The 19,301-nt window shown below is 43.7% G+C and overlaps 2 protein-coding genes across 2 annotated transcripts in view; one reads left to right on the top strand and one right to left on the bottom strand.

Annotated features, from left to right (window-relative positions):
• B3GNT5 (UDP-GlcNAc:betaGal beta-1,3-N-acetylglucosaminyltransferase 5) overlaps window positions 1-8,707 on the bottom strand; it is a 22,076-nt gene extending 13,369 nt beyond the window's left edge. Inside the window, exon 1 of the mRNA XM_019532787.1 lies at window positions 8,585-8,707. The gene's annotated coding sequence lies outside the window, so the exon portion shown is untranslated. The remainder of the gene's footprint in view (window positions 1-8,584) is intronic.
• The window catches only part of MCF2L2 (MCF.2 cell line derived transforming sequence-like 2), a 268,026-nt gene that overhangs the window by 163,957 nt on the left and 84,768 nt on the right, over window positions 1-19,301 (top strand).

Genomic DNA, 19,301 nt, shown 5'->3' with positions numbered 1-19,301 from the left:
AAAAAAAAAACAGTCAATCATTGGAGATTAAGTGCTCCAGGTTCTGGAGTTCTTTAGTTCATGTTACACTCTGCACTCAGAAGGTTATGATGAGCATCATACAGTATTGGTATGACATGTCAGTGGGGTTCATTTTTGCAGAAGTCTCAGGATCAGAAGAAGCACACTCTACAGCTGGTACAAACATGCTCTTCTCAAACAGCCATTAGATTCTTGCACCCATGTTATCACAGACATTTTGCAGACCAGCTCTGCAAGAACTGTTGCTATTGGTTTTCATTTTTAGCATCACAGAAGTGAGCAAACTCCACAGCTGACCCAATACCTTTCTGTAATGCATTACACCCATTTATTGAGTTCTCTCATTTCTGGTGCAAGACCTTACCAAGCAGGTGTCATAAAAAACAGCCTGAGTATCTGAACCCTGATCTGGCCTGGGAATTCTATCCAGTGATGCCTAGAGAGGCAGAAAAGCTGTGAAATCAACTGTCCAGCTTATTCCTTCACCATAGGCATAATGTCATTCTGCAGCCGATTCAACAAGCACAAGATTATGCTGTAGTGTGGGCTATGACCAAAGCACCCACAGAAGAGAAAACCATCAGGTTATTCCATCTCCAATAGCCACAAAAGGTAGGGGCAGAAGAAGGGGGAGGTGAAAGAGACAAACATACACCAGCACGCAACATTTTCCAATCATCATTTAAAACAAAAAACAAAACAAAACAAACAAACAGGCAGTTAACATCAAGTGGTTGCCCACAGAGAGACCAAAACTCTTCCACTAGCAGGTTATCAAATTGCAGTCACCATAGCACCTCTAAAGTAACCTCTCTCAGTAGTGCACTGAAAGCAAGTACTGCTCCAGTCATTCTCTGGCTGCTTTTATCCATGGATCTTGAAGTGCTTTTTACATGCCTTAAATCCAGTTCATACTGCTGTTCTGCTGCTTAAATGTTTAGCATGGAACCGGATCCAAATAAACCAGCTCTTATCCACTACTTTCCTTCCCATTCACTATCGGCAATGTGCCTGTATCCGCCACATTAGTTTTTACAATAAAGATTAGGAAACAGCCTCCGGCTCTCAGTTTTGGGACTCCCCTCTCCTCCCCCAGGAAACGCACAGCATTACAGGATGGACTGATCAAAGTTTCCCACTTGCCGACTTAACTGCCATCTTGTTTTGTTATTCATATTTTTTTTAAAAGGTTGGCATATATAAAAATGTGATATACTGCATGTTTTTGGTTATCATATAGTCATATCTGTACAGATAAGGATCTAAAATGACTAATAGCCCCTATTCATAATCTTTCATTACAAAGTGATGATTTATTAATGATCACAAATAAAAAGAGTCTACAAACTGCTTTCAAATAGAAATTAAAAGTTCACTTAAAACAACAAAACAAAAAAAAAAAAACACTGTACAATGCTTTTTACAAAAATGTAAACATTGCTTTTCATTAGATAATTAACTCCCCAAATATTCTAGAGAAATCTCCATGATATCAGCACAGTTTTTTTACCTGGTGAAAAGCACTGTTATATAAATGTGGTATATGTTCAGAACATAGTTTTGTATTTAAAAATCTGCTTTATTAAGCAAGATCATCATCATCGATGGCTGGCAAGTAAAATAGTTTCAGGTTATCATAAGTGAAGCTTTTAGACTTTGTAGATCTTATTCGCACCTAGTTTCTTTCATAGATTGAGCTGAAAAACAAAAGTTTGTTTCCCCCCCTTCTAAAAATTTGCCACTTATTCAATTAACACGTTAGACTGAAACAAAGAAAAAACATCTTTGCTACATCTAAAAGAAAGAATCTTACTACCAACACTAGTTTAGCCCTTCAACAAATTCTAGTCTATGTGCATCACCAGCTGCTTTCATCTGTTAAGTGGGATATAGTTTTCCTTTACACCTAGTGCTCCAACGTTCATATGCATCTCTTTTTTCATTTTTAACTATGACTTTAATAAAGTTTTAGTTAGGTTTGGCTTTAGCACAAACCGTTAATTTCAAGATTAAACTGTTAAAGAGCTGTTTTTAGTTTCACTTATCCATCTACTTAAAAGGATTTTTTTTAAACCCGTCTTGCACAGATAATATTGCTTGGTCATCCACACACAAGTCTCTGCATTTCCTTTTCTTCACACACTTGTAGCAATTGGTGGGGCTAGGTTCTGGCACAAGATCATGCTTTTTTCTTTTAGTCCATTTGGATCATTACTACAAAGGAGGTACTTAGTCAGACAGTACTCAAAGCCCAACCAAGTCTTGAAGCTGCTAGACTGGAATATTTGTTTTTTCATATGGAAGAAGTTCAAACTACCACAGAGGCTTCTGCAAGGCACTTCCACACCACTTAATCCAGCCCATTTAAGAAGTTCCAGTCAGTACAGATTGATTAGATATATGGGGGACTCCTCCACACCCAAGGAGAGGGTTCCTAACCTTGTTGGAGACAAGCTATAATGACAAGAGCTGCACAGGACAGGTGTCTCAGATTTTGTGACCTGGTAGATCAGGAATAACCACACAACAGGTATGGAGCACTTGAAGACAGTGTTGCAGCATAGAGCGGACTAGCAACTTCACAAGTGCATTGTTAAAACTGGCCTACAAGTGGGATGAGATGAAATGGATTCCATCAAGCCCCTTCCCAGTTCTCTGGGAAATTACTAGGGTAGGAAGGCTGACATTCAACCCTGTTGCTGTGACCTTTTGGCTCAGCTACTTCTAGCTGCTTTGAAGCAATAAGGATGGAAACAGCATCTAACTGAAGGGGGAAGGGAAGGGACAGAAAGGAGAGGGTGCAGCTTGCTTAAGAGGATTCATTGTAGTCTTACTCAGCTGTGTCAGACAGCAGTGTGTTGTGCAGAAAACTTAGCAGGTCTCCACTGTCACATTTATTGGCCACTATAAAAACCAGCAATCCCCTGCTTGCCACAGTACTCCCATTATTCCTAATAAGCTTTGAGCAGTTTGTGGCAGGGTGCTGCCAGTGCTCCAAGAGTAGCAAATTATTAGGCTCAATGCAGTAAATTCAAGTCTTACACAGTGGTATAAGCCCTTGGTATAGCTTTTCTAAATGAATCAAGAACACAAGGACAAGAGTTACTAAACATTCTAACACATGTAGACAAGCAAGACAAGTTTCCTGACCATTTTTATAATTTTTTTTATTTGTAAAGCATTACTTTGCTGTATTAGCAGAAAGTTTTGGAGACAGCTCACAAGTAATAAGTAGTAATCCTTACCTGTTGGTTCAAGAGCTATTGAAGGATCATGTAACTGCCGGTTTTGTGGTCACATGGTACTGCAGAAAAAGCTCTCATTAAAACATAAATCGATTTAAGGAGGAATTTGCAACAATAGATGGAAGTTGTTTGGTAATTATGGGACACAGGAAGATGGGAAATGGAGGTAGCATAGGTGAAAGATATCAGCAGAAGGACAGAGTGGGGAAGTGGTAGAGATGTAGGTAAAAGTAGTTGTAAGTAGGAGTCACGTTAACACCACAGCAAGTGTCAAGAAGTTTCCACTATTTATTCAAAACTAGGTGACACAAGTTAGTCACTTCCACATGAATCAGTAAACTGATGATGAATTAGTTGCTACAAGTGCTTCATAATCCATGCATCTTACAGTAGAGTCAGCTAGTAAAACAAGACAGTCTCAGGTATAGGCCACAAACCAGAAGAAAAAAAGTCTTCCCTTAATAGCCAGGAGATCAACAGCCATTCATTAGGGAACAAGGAACAACAAGAAGTGACAGGAGAACCTTCAAGCATTTATACAGGGGTAGTGGCAAATGAAGCAGCTAGCCTCCCAGCGAAGGTGGGGCCTTCTAAAAGAATTGTGACTTCAAATATTTCAGAGATGCCTCCACAGCTTTGATTCATGCTATTGGGAGAATGACAGTTTCAGACAGATTTCAAGATCCTCATTACACACTAATAGGATTATGAAAGTGCAGTGTTTGAGAATGAACCGGGGGGGGGGAGGCCGGGGGGATTTTGCAAGAGTTAGAGATGCCATTGTACTCATAAGCAAAAAAGAGGTACCTTCCAATATCAAACACAACATGGTTTTCCCTGGCAAGACATGTTCAGAGGCATAAGGGCACAGCTCTCTGGCACTAAGGGTTGCTTGGAAAATGGTTTCCCACAGGTTAAGAGACTGAGGAATCCACTGTGACCTTGCAAATACAGCTGATCAGCATACCCAAGCATCTCTCACAGTTTCACAAGAGCAGCCACCCCACATTTATAAAATTGGGCCAAAACAACTGCAGCGGACTGCTTCTCATATATGCCTGACCTCACAAAGCTGACCAAGCACACCATCCTGAATACACTCCATGAATAAAAGATAGTACAAAGCCCTTACAGAATCGTAGAAAGACATGGCTGGAAGGGACACCAAAAGCTCACCCAGTGCAACTCCAGGTTCTAGGCAGGATCATGCCCACCCCACAAAACGTACATGTGTATCTCTGTGTGTCTATTCCAGCCCTTCAGGCTTTTGTTGGTGCCAACAAAAGGCAAAGACCTAACCTGTAGCTTAAGAGATTTGACATTCTAGGAAGATCTTCCAACCATGGGTACATCTATACTGTTTATCCTAGGGAAGGCTGCTGTTGAACACACTCTGCTGATATACAAATCAAACAAGCCATGCTGTTCTTATGAAGTCTAGGGTCCAATTTGATTGATCAACCCCTCACCACTACCCCACCCCCAAAACAAAAACAAAAAGTCCCCAGTCAACCCCAGCCCCGCACACCAAAACACCTCCCGAGGCAGCTTCATTACATGCAAGTAGAAGCAGTAGGACAGGACATGCTCAAGACAAGCCTACCCTGAAAGCCCCAGGGAAGGGATACAGACATAACTTATGACTTGGTTCCTCCTGGCATCGCAAACCCAGATGCTGGGTTTCTGACATGTTGGTACTGTAACCTGAAGGGATGCTGGCAAGAGAAGTACTTCCAAGGACTTGCCATCAGTACCATTGTCCACAACAGGTCAGAACATTTCTGATTCTATGGGGTCCTCCAGTGTGGCATCCTGGTTGTGAAATCACTGATCTAGAAACTAGATATCATAGCCAGAAAGCCTGAAGGACCACTACTTCTCAGCGCTTTAGCTTTTCCCCATCGGTCAAACTGATGAATGTGGAAAAGGGAAATTCTAACAGCAAAAACATGAATATGAAGTTTGAAACAAAATCACCCTGTATTAAAGTTCTTCAGGATGTGGATCTCAGATCATTTTCATGTATGAGATGCCTAGCCCATTCTTATTGTATACTATAAAGAGTCCAGGCTACAGGATGTACAGTACAGTAGACTGTCACTCAGGACTTTCCACATGCTTCTCTCTGACCTTTGGCCAATTACTGCTCTCAGTTTAAATCCTTATTAGTCCAGTTTGGTCAGTTCTGGTTGTCCATCAAGACTACTCCATTGGGAAGCATTAGTCACCAATCACTTTGCTGCCGTCTAGAAATTTGTTTTGTTAGACTCAAGGCTGTACTATTACTATTTATTTCTATTTCTTTAGAAAGAGGATCCAGACAGACTAGACTATATTCCCATACAATATGCATAGCCGTATACAAAGCTATGGGTGCTGAGGTTTTTCTAATTGTATACAGAGACACACTATTAGAAAAAAAACAAGGTTTTTCTGAATTGTATAGTATATTGTTGTTACTTAAAAATAATTGACGATCTAGTAGGAAGCAACAGCTTCCCTATACAGTTGCACACTTTAAGTGTTCAGTGTCTGCTGGTATGTGGATCTGTGAGCCCAGCCTGGCAGAGTCATCTCTAGTCCCAATACAAAGTGTGACCCACCCTCCTCCAGATCACTTAATTCTTCAAGAACAGAAGACAGACAGATTTCTTCATTTCCGTGCATCTCCCATTCATCCCGTTTGTTTAGAGCAATCCCTTCCTCATCTCTTTTCAATTGCCAACCGAAAGACACCACACATTCCAGAGATGACAACCCAGAGGAAATCCTCATCCCTCCCATGGTAATTGCCATGGATTTGGCCACTTACAGCAAACGATGCCAATGCATAGCCGGACTACAAGTATGGTGGGGGGGGGGGGGAAATACTGTGTGTACTGAAGGTGGGCCCAGTGTTGCCTATAAACCTGCTCATGAAACCAACCCTGGGCACACCTGGCACTGCTTTTAATAGCAGCTAAGGAGACATGCTTCTTTCCCAGGCACACAACAAGCAGGCAGAACAGATGGCCACAGCTCTTGCACACAAACAGGACTCATCAGCACCTGGTGAAAGGGTGGTGTAAATAAAAGCAAAGATGCTCCCACCCCAAGGAAAAGCCTAGGCAAGGAGCAGAGAGCTCCCCCTCCCAAGTACTGCCCCCGCTTTTCTCCTATGAGAAGAGTGGTAGCTTTTTCTACAGCTGCTTGACAGCACCATAAAATGCAAAGGTAGCGAAGACTCGGGTGTAGGAAGTGTGAACAAGAGCTCCCAGTCTGCCAACCTCACGAGAAGAGGCAGCGTCTCCAGAAAGCCTCAGGTGCACCCCCCCCCCGGGACTGCTTCTTCCTTGGGCCTGCAGTGAAGACAAGACAAGACAAGGCCAGGCAGACTCTACAGATGTAGTCACCCATCTAAAGGAGCCCAGATTTGATAGGAGCGCTGCTGCCCTGCACAGCAGAGCTTTCACTGGGCAGAGGAGACAGGCCAATAAACTAAATCTCTGAAGAAGTGGGATGATGCTGCGCTTCCCTAGTTCCCAGACAACAGCATGGGAAACTCAGAGCTTTATATCCAGCCCAACAGCAGGCAACAGCCAGAGTGGGCTAAGATCATTCGGCTTTCCATCTACCCTCTGCATTTTCCAAGTCCCATCCTCTAAAGGCAACACAGTTCCCCGCTCCTCCTCCAAACTCTGGGAGCGCCCACCACCCGGGAAGAGGATGCAGACAAGCCAGGACCATCTAAAGACAAACACACTACACGTGTCTACATGAGATGCTAAATACGCAGTAGACCAACTCTACCGCACGTTAGCATGGCTTTTGCCACAACATGCCAATACACAGAATTAATCTACCGAGCTTTAGCCATAAAAAAGCTGTGCGCTGGCACTACTGTGCCATTACTGCACCTGTTAATACAGTTTAATACTACCTGTAAATACAGGCACTAAGCTGAGCGCGCAGTAAACGCAGTGCATTTTTGAACCTGTAGACGTGCCCAGCAAGGCCCAACCGATTTCCACCCGCTTCATTTGTGTTTCATCCTTCCCCTCGCGCCAGGCGGGACAGTCATTGAGCTTAGCTGCGGCACCCGGCTGAAGGAGACAGGCCGTCTTATGGCATGGGAGAGAGACATGTTCGCCATGAGAAGAGGAGGAGGAGGAGGGCGAGAAAACCCATTCGTCCACAGGAGCCTCAGTGGCGGGTGGCACAGCACCCACCAAGCCCCGTGGGCTGTTGCAGCACCCTGCTGCTCCCACCCTCGAAAGCAGCAACAGGACTCGAGGTTAAGGACCGCGCCTCGGACGCAGTGCTGGAGGGGGGGCAGCCAAAAGCGGAGCCCGCTGCCAGAGAGCTTGTTCTGCAGAAACAAAGGAGCCGCCTTGCTTCCCCCAAACCGCGGAGCAGACGTCCCCACCCTGCCCACGGCTCCAGCTGCACCGGGCCTGCAGCTCCCGGACCGGGGGCAGAGCTCTGCCCACACGGCTCCAGCCTCCGCAGGGCTGGTTTCGAGGCATTTCGGCGGGGCGCGCGTCTGCGTCCCGCACTCCCGCTGGTAGCAAAGAAACTTGGAGCCGGATTTGCTAGTTTTCTTGGGTGGGAGCAGCGGTTTCAAAGTTTCCTAGCATGAGAAGAGGAAGGGAACAGCGAGCCCGGCGAGGCGGGGCTCCCAAGGCGCAGGAAGCACAAGCTCGTCACAGCCCAGCACCACCGAACAGGCGGCAGGACTGCCGGGCGGGGAGGCGGCAGGCTGCCCCCCCCGCAGAGAAGAGCAGCTTCCCCCCGCCGCCCCTTGACATGTTCTTCGCACAAAGAGGTGCTTAAGCTCTGGCCAAAAATCAAGCAGCGATTAGAGGGAGAGACGAGAGGGAGCCCAGCCCGCAGCGCCACTCCGTCCCCAGCGAAGTTGCCTCTGCTCAGCTCGGCGCTCAGGGGAGGAGAGGAGCAGCCCCCCGGTGTCGGGAGTCAGCAGGCGGGCGGCCGGGGCCGGGGGCGCGAGCGGGAGCCGCTGCGCTTTGCGGAGCGCGCCGGGCGCGTTTTCCAGCGTGGAAGAGGAGACTTTCTGGCAGAAAAACACGCTGAACCCAGGGAGATTTCGCTTAAACCAGACCGAGAAAAAGAGGGAAAACCCCACCAGATGTCCCAGAGAAGCAGATTTTTTGTTTTTTCCAAAAAGCGTTGTTCAAATTATTTTAAAACAGTGCATGAGCCTAGCAGTACTTGGGGGGGGCGCCAGCTGCTAACTCCAAGCAGAGATGACATATTGAAAGTTTAAAAAACAAGAAAAAACACAAATCACTATCTGTCCCAAAGCCGAGCCGGAGACTCACCCGCCACAAACTCAGATGCCTGCAAACAAGAGCCCCGGAGAGCAGCTCGCCGCCTCCCCAAGCGCAACAGGAATCGGCTGCTCCCTCCGGTGCCAGGCAGCCTCGTTCACTCTCCGCATATCTGATCGCCGGGCTCATTAGCCAATCAGCTCGCCCGACGAAGGCAGCTGTCGGAGCTACGGCTCTCCCTCTCAGTAAAACACTGCAACATAGACCCGTTCCGTGGGAACCTGGGTTTCGGGGTGTCGTTTTGGCGCTCCGCTCCCAGCATGTAGTTGGGATTCCCTGGCCTGGGCGCTTTTGTCTGGGGGATCCTTGCACGTGGTTCTGCAAACAGGCAGCTCTTTTGTGCACTTTGGAGGGGGAAAAGCTGATGATCAGGGAAGAAACTCTCCAGAAGAAAAAACATCTCTTTTCCAAGGTCAAACATGAAACCTTAAAGTCGCTTCCACTTGTAGCATTGACAAGGTGGATAATGACAGCTCTAGTTCTCTGACAGTTTAATTCATTTCTTGTTTTTAGCCAGGAGATTTTTTTTTTTTTTTTAATACAATCATCAGGCAATGAATCCAGATGAGTCATTTGCACTCTCTGGCTCCTAGTATCCTGCTCTGGTGTTGGGCTGCAAGCAGCACAGGGGACTGTCTAGTGGTGGGGGGAAGCGTTTGAAACCTGATTTTTTTTAAAGCTCTCTGAGCTGGAGTTTCAGCATTTTTAAGGTGCCCATCATTTTTCTTTAAAGATGCTGAGTACTAGGAACACTAAGCTCCTTTTTCAGGTGGACCTGTTATTTGTTTTCCTCCCAAAACCTAGTCTTTAAAACAGACCTCAAAGAGTCCCTCTTAATATTCGTACATCCAGGATGGATTGGTTTCAGCTGCTGGTAGGTTGTGATGAACTGACTGAAAGCAAAATATAGATGTGCATATATATGTACATAGCTGGAGAGTTCCAGTGTTGTGAGTCTGTTGGGGTTTTTTTAAAGGATGCTGAAATAGCCATGCAACTTTTTGAAAACACTCTCAGGTCTGTCGCAAATCTTTTTAACAAATTGAAATACAGGGGGGAAGTAGCTCATTAAGATGAAGTTAAACTGTCCCTGAAAAACCGGTGCCATACTAGTTTGTTGTTTTGTTTGTTTGATTGGGGGGGGGGGTTAAGAGAAAGAGTCTGAAGCAATTTGAGATGCATTATTAAATACAAATAGATAAGAGCACAACATTGCTACTTTAGCCAATCAATTTTGTTCCTGCGGTTGTGATTCTGAATTTGAATCATGCCTGACAGTATCACTGGCTTAACAGCAACTTTCATATTAAATGTGATCATGAGCTCTGTGGAGAAGTTTGCATTTTCAAATTGATTTTAAGTCATTAACAAATAAATCCTAGCACCACCTCTGTTCAGTGGGATTTCTTTTTTTTCTTTTTTCCCTACTGATGGATTTTACTTGGAAAAATCTTTCCAGACCTAGAGACCTGTTTTCTTTTTCCCCGATGCAGTATTTTTTACTACTGCACATATTTTTATTCCTCCCCAGGTTCTTTGTTCTTTTGCCTAATCCCGCAGTAATACAACATAACTATTAGATCTCCTTAGCAGAAAATGTGTTTATAAAGTGCTGTGTAAATTTACTGTGTTAGAAGAGATGTTTAAAAAACAGTAATAGAAATAAACCGACACATCATTCAGTTGGCATACCCAGTAACTCCTTTATAAGGAGCCCTGTCTTAATTCACTGGATTGCTTTGCCCAGATAGCATCCAGAAGTCTGGTTTTACATATCTTCCTTTTTTTTAGAGGACATCAAATTCATGCATGTAGTTTGTTTCTTTTAACAGTGAGAGCGAGTGCTGCTCCATGGTAGATTTCCAAAGAGCCTCAGGGCAGTGGATTCTTGGCTGGAGACACCAGTTTGTCTTGTTCTTGTTTTCCAGTTGAAATTGGTAAAGTGTGTGTGGAGGGGGGGATAAAGCAGAAGCTGGATTGTTTCCAACTAACTGAAAGCGACACGATTCATTTTTACTTGTTAAACATAACTTTGCTAAAATTCAATGTGATGCCACTTTAAATCTATTTAGGGTCGTTCTTTGCTATCCTTACTGCCAGCCTCAAACAGTCAAGAATCAAGACACAAACTCCCACCAAATGGGAGGATGGTTTAAAATGATTAATGATTACTTTTTTTTTTTTTTTTGAAACACTTTGGGGTTAGTTGTCTCCTGGGGTTGTAGCTTTCTGGGTTTACATTTTCAAGAATCTCAGCAACCAAGAAGGCTAGAAGTGCAGGATGCCAGGCACTGAGGCCTTAGGAAAACAAAGTCAGATGTGTTTAATTTAATGAGTGTTGAACCTAAGTGAATGCCCTCATTCAGAAATAAAGTGGCCTTAGTACTCTGTAGCTTAGGTCTGGTCTGCACTCCAGTTCTGCAGTCATAAAAGGGTGTGAAAGGGTGGTCACGCTTTCTGGCTGTCATAGCTCTGGTGCAAAACCACTGGTATGGATGCAGTTATGCTGACGTAAGTCTTTTGTCACGGTTTCAGGTGGTGAAGCTGAGCAGAGAAATTGTGCTAGTGTCTGCCATGTCCCCGCCAGGGGGCTCTGCTTCCATAGCTATGTGGCATAACTATAGCATCAGCCACCTAATGTAGACAAGCCATGAATCAACCTTTGCTGCAGGGAATTGAGGCTACTTTTCTCCTAAAGATGTTCATCTGCATAGAAGGGACACACTTTCTAACTGCCACCTGCTGGTCAAGTTGTCCTAATTTTCCCGAGCGTCTCCATGTAGCATCCGTGGGGTAGCGGACTCGATATGTAACTTGAAATCACAGGTGGGAAGGGTTCATAGCTGTAAGTGACAATTTGCAATTTGCCAGGAATAATATGATTGTGTCCTTTTTTTCTTATCTCTCTGGCCTTTCCTTTATTTTTGCCAAAAACTAACCCTTTCTTCCTGTCCATCCCAATCTTCCATATATCCCGTAAAATATGTGTTGGATCAGATCCATTTAAAGCTTGTATAATAATTTTTAAAAATCCATTCCTACACCATATCCTATCAAAAAACAAAATAATGGAACAAATGATGGTGGCCAAGTGTCACCATCATTAGTTTGTGCATATATTGCATTCCTTTTCTCCACCCACACTTTGTCCGTCTTATCTACTTGGGCCCCAGTTCTGACCTCCTCTAATATACAGACTGAGCAGTGTGCACATTTCTAACAATAAAAAGCATGCCAAGCAAAGCACTCTAACTGTACACACACTTCTCCCCCGGAGGCAAGAGACAAAATGAACTGCATGTGATGTATTATTTAATGCAGTACCAGAAGGAACTCAAGCCTTTGTCCTCAAAGCTGTTTAGGGAGTTAGGGGGTCTTGAAGATCTGACTTTAATAGTTCTTGGGATGAGGACAGTATAAGAACCATGGCAGAATAGACTAGATCCACAGATAGGACCCCTGCCTGGGAGTATCTGGATCCATAAGTCCACACTGCCTCCATGCTAAGCCCTTGGGCATTGTGAAGCAAGTCTTGCTAAATAGCTGTACTCCACATGCACCAGACTAGCTTGGCCAACCCTGGTGCATTCAAAAATCATTGTCTTGAAATGTCGCCAGGGTTTAAAAGAAGAGTTATTCCTCAAGTTCTCTCCCCCCTTCCCTGCCCCTTCTGTTTCATCCTTAAGTTTGCATTTTCAAGTGTTTTACTGCATCCATACATGCCAGAACCTTCCTTTCATTATGAGAACTGAAAGTACCAAAATCACTAGACACCAGAAACAGGAGCTTTAAGGAACAGGACCTGTGAAATGGCCTGATACTTGTGCTCAAGTCACAGGAAGCAATGATGTTGTCTGGCTATGTACGGAAAGAGCTGGAGGGGAGAGGTGTCAAAGCAGCTCTGATGGTCAGTCTTCCAGTGGTATAGAGCTAACAAAAGAGGGGTGGGGGGAAATCCTCCACTGGCAAAGACCTCATTAAGGTTTTGCACCATTAGATTGTCAAAGCCATTGGCAGAGGCTGAAGATCTGGTGCTATATAGGGACTTGTGTTATTAGTTACAGGGTGCTATGTAGGGGGTTGTGCATTTCCTGACCTCTTGTAACTTCATTTGCGTTACTGCTGCATTTTGCAGCACGCATAGAATTTTGTCCCTGGAGAACTGGTTTGATGAGAGTCATAGCGTGAAAGTACTCTAGGTGATGAAAGCACTACATTTTCTTTGTTTTAATGTTATTTTGGTTTCGTGTTAGAAACTACAAATCACTGATTCATTCTTGTACTTCAAGTGCAGACTTCCCCAAACCCCTTTTGTTCAACCAGTTCCCAATTTGATGTTTCCATATTTGCCTCAGGGGTGTAGGTTGTAGCCAGGTTGGTCTAAGGACATAAGCAGACAAGGTTCTTTGGGTGAATCTGACCATCTTAATTTGCCTCAGTGTGTCCTTGCATTACAAAATGTATGTTTCACAACAGCAGAGTGCTCCAAAGAAACGCTTTGCACCTGGCCCAAATATACCAGGATCCATGCCAGCAAATGGTAAACTTGATTAGCCTACAATATTTTCCTTTAAAAAAAAAGAAAGGGATTTGCATATTTTGAAAATTATTCTTTTCTTGTTAATTTTAGTTCCTAAAAGAGTCACCTTTTGTGCAACATGTCTTGATTTAATACCTTTAAAAACTCATTTTTCCTACAGCAGTCACTAAACTGTTCAAATTTTTTGAAGGGAAGACAGGGAAAATGGAAATCACATATTTTTGTATGGACTGCAAGGATTTCTAAGGGCCCACCAAAATCAGCCTGAAAAGGATTGTTGCCATTGAGATGAATTTACTTATTTTACCGTACTTTGGTAATGTTTCAGTTGTGAGCTCTCAATGAGGATCTTTCTTTCACCTAATATTGGTTTACCAAAGGGCCACCAATCTGGCCTCTGGATTGATTTATTATAAGCAGCATGCAGTGAAGTTGCACATGTTGGTACTGTGTGTTATAGGAATTATAGGATTGCTTCTGTTGTTGAATTTCAATCACATACATTATTTTCTGATACTATTGAATAATATCTCCTATTACAGCATCATAAAGAAGTGTTAGCTGGCAAACTGAGCACTCGGTGTTGGGATGCCACATCAGTTTAATCGTAGCTTTCTGAATTAAGGTCTGATCAGAGTGTGGGACCGGGGTACACAGGGTGCATGGTAGAGCTAGGTGAAATGAACCCCAAGCCCAGAGGAAGAGACTGACCCACAGAACAGCCGATGTCAGAGTGTACAGGCACAGACTTGGGCTATGGAAAACCCACCTTAAAGACTTTGCTCAGTTTATTCAGACTAGGGGCTTGAATATCAATCTTTCGTATCCCAGGTGAGTCTCTTAATGCCACAGCTATTTGCTATTGTGGAGCACGGCACTGCTGATCGCTGTTGAACCCATTTTGTTTTGTGCACAAAACAATTCTTCGGAGTAAATTCTTGAAACTGCATCTCCCACATCTCAAGAGAGTGATATCAGCAGGGGGCTACTGGTTGTTCTGGACTGTGACCAGATATTTCATCCTAGCCATGAGAAACCTTTCCTCCTTTAATGGGTCTGCTCCCATTAATACCTGGGTTTTCCCTATGGGGAAGAAAAATTCCCTGAGTACTATTCTAAACTCTCCCATTTTTTTATGACATGTCATCAAACAATTACCTTCAACTTTCTCTTCTTGCCTATGTCTTAAGTAGAGATAAAAATGAAAAGAGGAGCCTAAAGTTTTAATTTGGATCCAGAGTCAAACTCCAGAGGTAATCAGACCCAGGATTTGGGGTTAGATTCATCTTTAATAGCACTTACCCTTAAGTGGCAAGGGCTGAAGAGACAATTAAAATCCTATTTGAATTTGAGCTTCCAGTAAATTTAGAGGATCTCAGATTAATGGATTTTGGATCGGTTCCATCCTTTGCATTATCCATCTGACGCACAGTGGGAATTGGGAGATTTTATTAGTCAGTATTTGTGCAGCCCTTGGAAAACAGAAAAGGCTGAATTTCTGAACAGTGGGGGAGAGAGGGTGTTGAGAATGGGATAGTCTTTCCCTGGGAAAGACACGCAAGGTTATTTTCAGAATGAGATGGCTAAATTAGGCGTTGCAGAGCTGCACCACCATTAGTTGCAAATATGTAATTACTACGTTTAGTTGTGGATCCGAGTAAAAAAATATAATAAGTGCAAGGGACTGCAGAAAGCTTTACCATCCACTGGGGCATGACAAACACCAGAGGAGCTATGAAGACTGTATTGCAGAAAAGTGTCCTGATTTTAGTGGCTACGAAAATCATTCAAACTAACACCAAAGCTGTATAGCCTCTGAACAAAGAAGGGATAACTTTGCATCCCCTTCTATCCAGGATAAATGAGATCTGTGAATCGGGGGTTCCCTGCAATATGTAGATATGGGAAGATGATTAGCAACATAAGGAAGTTTACCCTGTAATTTAATGCTGTTTTGTAGCTTGTCTGAGTTAAGATAAGGCGAGTTTTGTTAGACGGCTGAGTGTCAGAGACAGAGACTTCTGGATGGAGGACTCTTAACCCCACAACACAGCTTTTTAATGTTTTCCAGACTTGTGAAAATTCAACTGGTTGTGAACAAACAACTTGAAATTTTTATTTAAAATACAAAGCACACTCTGTGCTTTGTAGTGGTATATAGCGCTCCATCAACCATCAAAGGCTGGCCACCATGAGGGACTACAGAGACACATGACCAAATATAATACATTCCTTGTTTTCCATTCTCTCTCAAACCTGCAGTTCAGAGGTTTGTCACTGGAGAAGCTCACTTGTCAAGCAGATTGACTCCAGAACTCAAAACACTAATTACAGCCTGACAGGGTTAGGAAGACCTTTGAAATGAAGCGTACCCTTTAGATCTGGGAGATCTTGAGGCAGATAGAGTTGCCTTCAGCTTACCAACAGGGATACACTCTCACCAGAAACTGCAAGCAGTTCCAGGTCGGGAGAGGGGACTTTCTACGAATAAAGAAGATAATTGCTATTGTTCTGGTGGTTGTCATTATCATCATCAAAGATCATGGGAGAGAAAGCGCCATGACCATTACGGCGGTTTACCTAGTTGCAGGGGAAACCACTTTCTTGGCAGGGGTTATATATAATTAACCTCCCACTTTCTCTTCCAGTGGGACGATCTTGGCTTTATGCCCTCTTTGTGGAAATGGGAGATTCCTCCCCAACTTACTCCTGTGTCCGTACTGCTGAGTGATACTTAGGGGGCATCCGAACCCCCAGCCTCCGGGCTTGAGCCTGCATGCAGGATGCCCATCAAGTGATTGGGAAGCATCTGAAGCCCCAGGCAGGGGCGGAAGCTGTTTGCCACCATGAGGGCCACATGTAGTTCCTGAATGACCCACAGATTCGGAATTGGTTTGCCTGATTTGACTTGGACCACGAAAAATTTTCTTTAAAAAAAAATTAAAAACAAGTCAAGGATCGTGGCATGTGCCAGTGGGTATATACACATTTGTATATAAGCATGTAGTACGTGGTGGATAATAAGTAGCCAAGCCATGCCTGCTTGCTCACATATGGAGAACCTTTCAAGTAATCCTCACTACCCATAGGAGCACCACCTTTTGAACGAATGAGATGGTTCTCTCCGTTTCTAGCATCCTTAAGGTTTTTATCATTGACACTAGCGCAGTATTATTTCATTTCTAAACATTGCTACTAGAACCACACTCACTTTTGTTTCCGAGAGTAGGTCTGTTAGCTTTTCTGCCACTGTGCACCATATACTGTCACCTCCTGGGATGGCAATGATGAGTCCCAGTGTCCCAGCTACCTTATTCACAACCAAGGTATCCAGTCAGCCATGTTACTTGATGCTAACACCTGGGACCTTGTCCTGAGACGACAACTGTGAGTCTGAAATCCTGGGTACCATGGTGTGGATAGCTCCAGGCCTCCTTGTTTATAGTCTTATTTTTTCTTTGTTGTGTAGCTCCTGAAACATGCTTGATGCTTTGAAGTTCATAAAGTCATGACCCCAAAGGTTTTGCAATCTGATTGAGATGGATGGTCTTGCCAGACCTGATGTTTCTTAACAAAATTCAGACCATGTTACCCAAAGCAGGATCTCCAGGACAAGCAGCCACCTCTGCTGGCCCCTGTTTGCTATTGGATAATAGGAGTATTTTAAAACACTTCAGAAATACCAGAAATTCCCCAGTCAGTTTTCCGTGCAGCCTAGCAGATCCTTGCACACTGTGGGATGTGGCCGGCTGCACCATCAGCCTGTTTGTTTGGTGTAGTCACGTAGGGGATTAGGATCACTAGCACTTTGTTTTACACCACAGCACAGGAAAGTTTGTTTTGCATGTAAGCCGCCTTCGAGTCTTCATCAAGCACAAGCCTTTCAAGGACACTACTTGGGATGTGGGATCTCACATCCATACTCCTAACCAGGACCTTGGAGCAACCAAGAATCCGACCCTAATGATCCACCCCAGGGTCCAGGAATTCACCACCTACAAAGATCAAACCTTGGCCTGGTGGATACAGTGGTGTGATTTGATACCCCTTTAGAGTTTAGCTTGTGCAACTTTCTGTATGGACAAAACTCTATCAATTTAAACCTTACTTGTATCACTTTATTCAAACTGATATAAGCAAGGTTGAACCAACAGATGGACTTTTCTGCAAAATAATCATAATAATTAGTCTTTTAACTCGACCAGGTAAAACAGTACAATCTCTTAGTATGGATGCAGGTATGCCAGTATAAGGATACTTAGGCCAGTGTAACGTTTCTGTAAGGGAAAGAGGAATACTGGTATATAAGCACTTTTATTCAAGTATCACTGATTTCGCACAAAGCGTTGTACTGTGACAACTTTTCTGGTAGAAAATCACATCCATAATCAAACTAGTTAAATTGGTACAAAGCTCCATGTAGAGCAAACCTAACAGTGCCTACTGACAAAACTGCACCAATTTTAACCACGCCGATTTTTAAACCAGTTTAGGTTAAAGGGTTCTGACTTTGGTGTGCAGATAAGCTGATAGAAAGTTAGTCCCTGCTGTGCTGATATTGGTGCAGCGTTAATACAATCAGCAAAGCACATGCTTAGGTAGCTTGCTGTTGAATTTATTTACTTGATTTAAGGAGTTGCTTATTAACTAGGGACATAAGAGGCTGTGTTTGGGAGAGATGTTTAGGATGCTGCATTTCTTTTCACCCATCAAAATACCTCTTATGCGTAAGCCGTAGTTTTGTCCTCCAGTATATATAGGTTCATCCCTACTATAGTTCTACAGTATAATTTATCTAACTAGTGGACACACATTAGATTTCACTTAAGTTTTAACACTAGCCCTCAAACCCCTTACTAAACTCACACCCACCCACACACACACATCCCAGTGATCATCAGCCAGTATAATGTGACATTTACTTGTGGGCCAAAGCAGCAATATTGGGGAAGGTAGTGTAGACAGACATTTTAACCTTCCTCTGCCTGTCTGGAGCAGTTCTGCGCAATACAAATGGTAAAAAATGTCAGTGCCATAAGTCCTTCATGAGCTCCCACTCATATTGTTGCTTGAGCAACTGCACTCACTGGTGGCACTGGCACAATGGTTGGAGATTTCCCATAGAGATTTAACTTAGCCAAGGTTTGTATAGAGACTGCCAGCCCTTCAGACTGAGAAGTCAGGCAGCTGTAGTCCTCCAGTTCCTTGGTGGACCTTCACTTGAACTCCTTCTAGTAGGGGACAAAGCTCCCTATTCTTCATTGTTGTCTTCCAAATTTAAAAAAGACTTCTCTTAAACCCTTGTGATCTTAATGGCCTTGATGAACAATGCCTTTCCTCTTTATCTAAATTCAGGTGGTGTGATATTGAGGGTGGTCCACGGTATAGGTCAGTATGTTAAAATTGTTGAAGGAGTCTCGGATGGTATAATTTACAGGCCAAGAAGAGATTACCTAAGTAGGGTGTGGACTCCAACTACAATGTGCTCCTCCAGACCTCTTCTTGGAAGGTAATTTTTTCTGCTACACTTCTTGGTATGTAAGTTATACCAGACTAGGCTCCTTTAAATCCCATAGGCTGTTCAGTTAAAGTTTTTATCTTCAAGGGTCTCCTAGGTACACTGTTTCCAAAAGATTTACTGAAGCTTAGGGTCGAAGACAGGGTCTGCAGTTCTGATCCCCTGATACGCTGACACTTTCCACCATCAGGTAACTCCTTCTCTATGCAGCAGTTTCTCTGGGTCAGATCTCAGACTGGGGAACCAACCCACATAGGAACTAAGGGGGATTACCAACCTCATCACTTTTCACACCAAGGGTAAGGTGAACTTTGTCAACCTAACAAACACAAGGCAGCCTGTTATAACAACTATAACAATAATGTAATAAATTCCTAGGTGCGTGCGCGCACACACACACACACACACACACACAGGCACACATTAACCAAGAAATATACCACATTGCACACGCAGCTCACCTTTCATAGGGAGAAGTTGAGTGAGCAACACATGATGATGAGTTCGTCCCACTGCTTAGTACGCCAGTGGAAAGTGCCTGTTCCTGCAGTGAGGACGGTAGTATGAGACCCTGTACAGAACAGAATTAACCGGATTTTGAACCATCAAACCCACGCATTCATGTGTGACCTACATGAGCTTAAACAATA

The sequence above is a fragment of the Crocodylus porosus genome, unplaced genomic scaffold, assembly GCF_001723895.1.
Source record: "Crocodylus porosus isolate Cpor-Errol unplaced genomic scaffold, CroPor_comp1, whole genome shotgun sequence".
NCBI lineage: Eukaryota > Metazoa > Chordata > Crocodylia > Crocodylidae > Crocodylus > Crocodylus porosus.
This window is presented reverse-complemented; position numbering and strand designations above follow the sequence as displayed.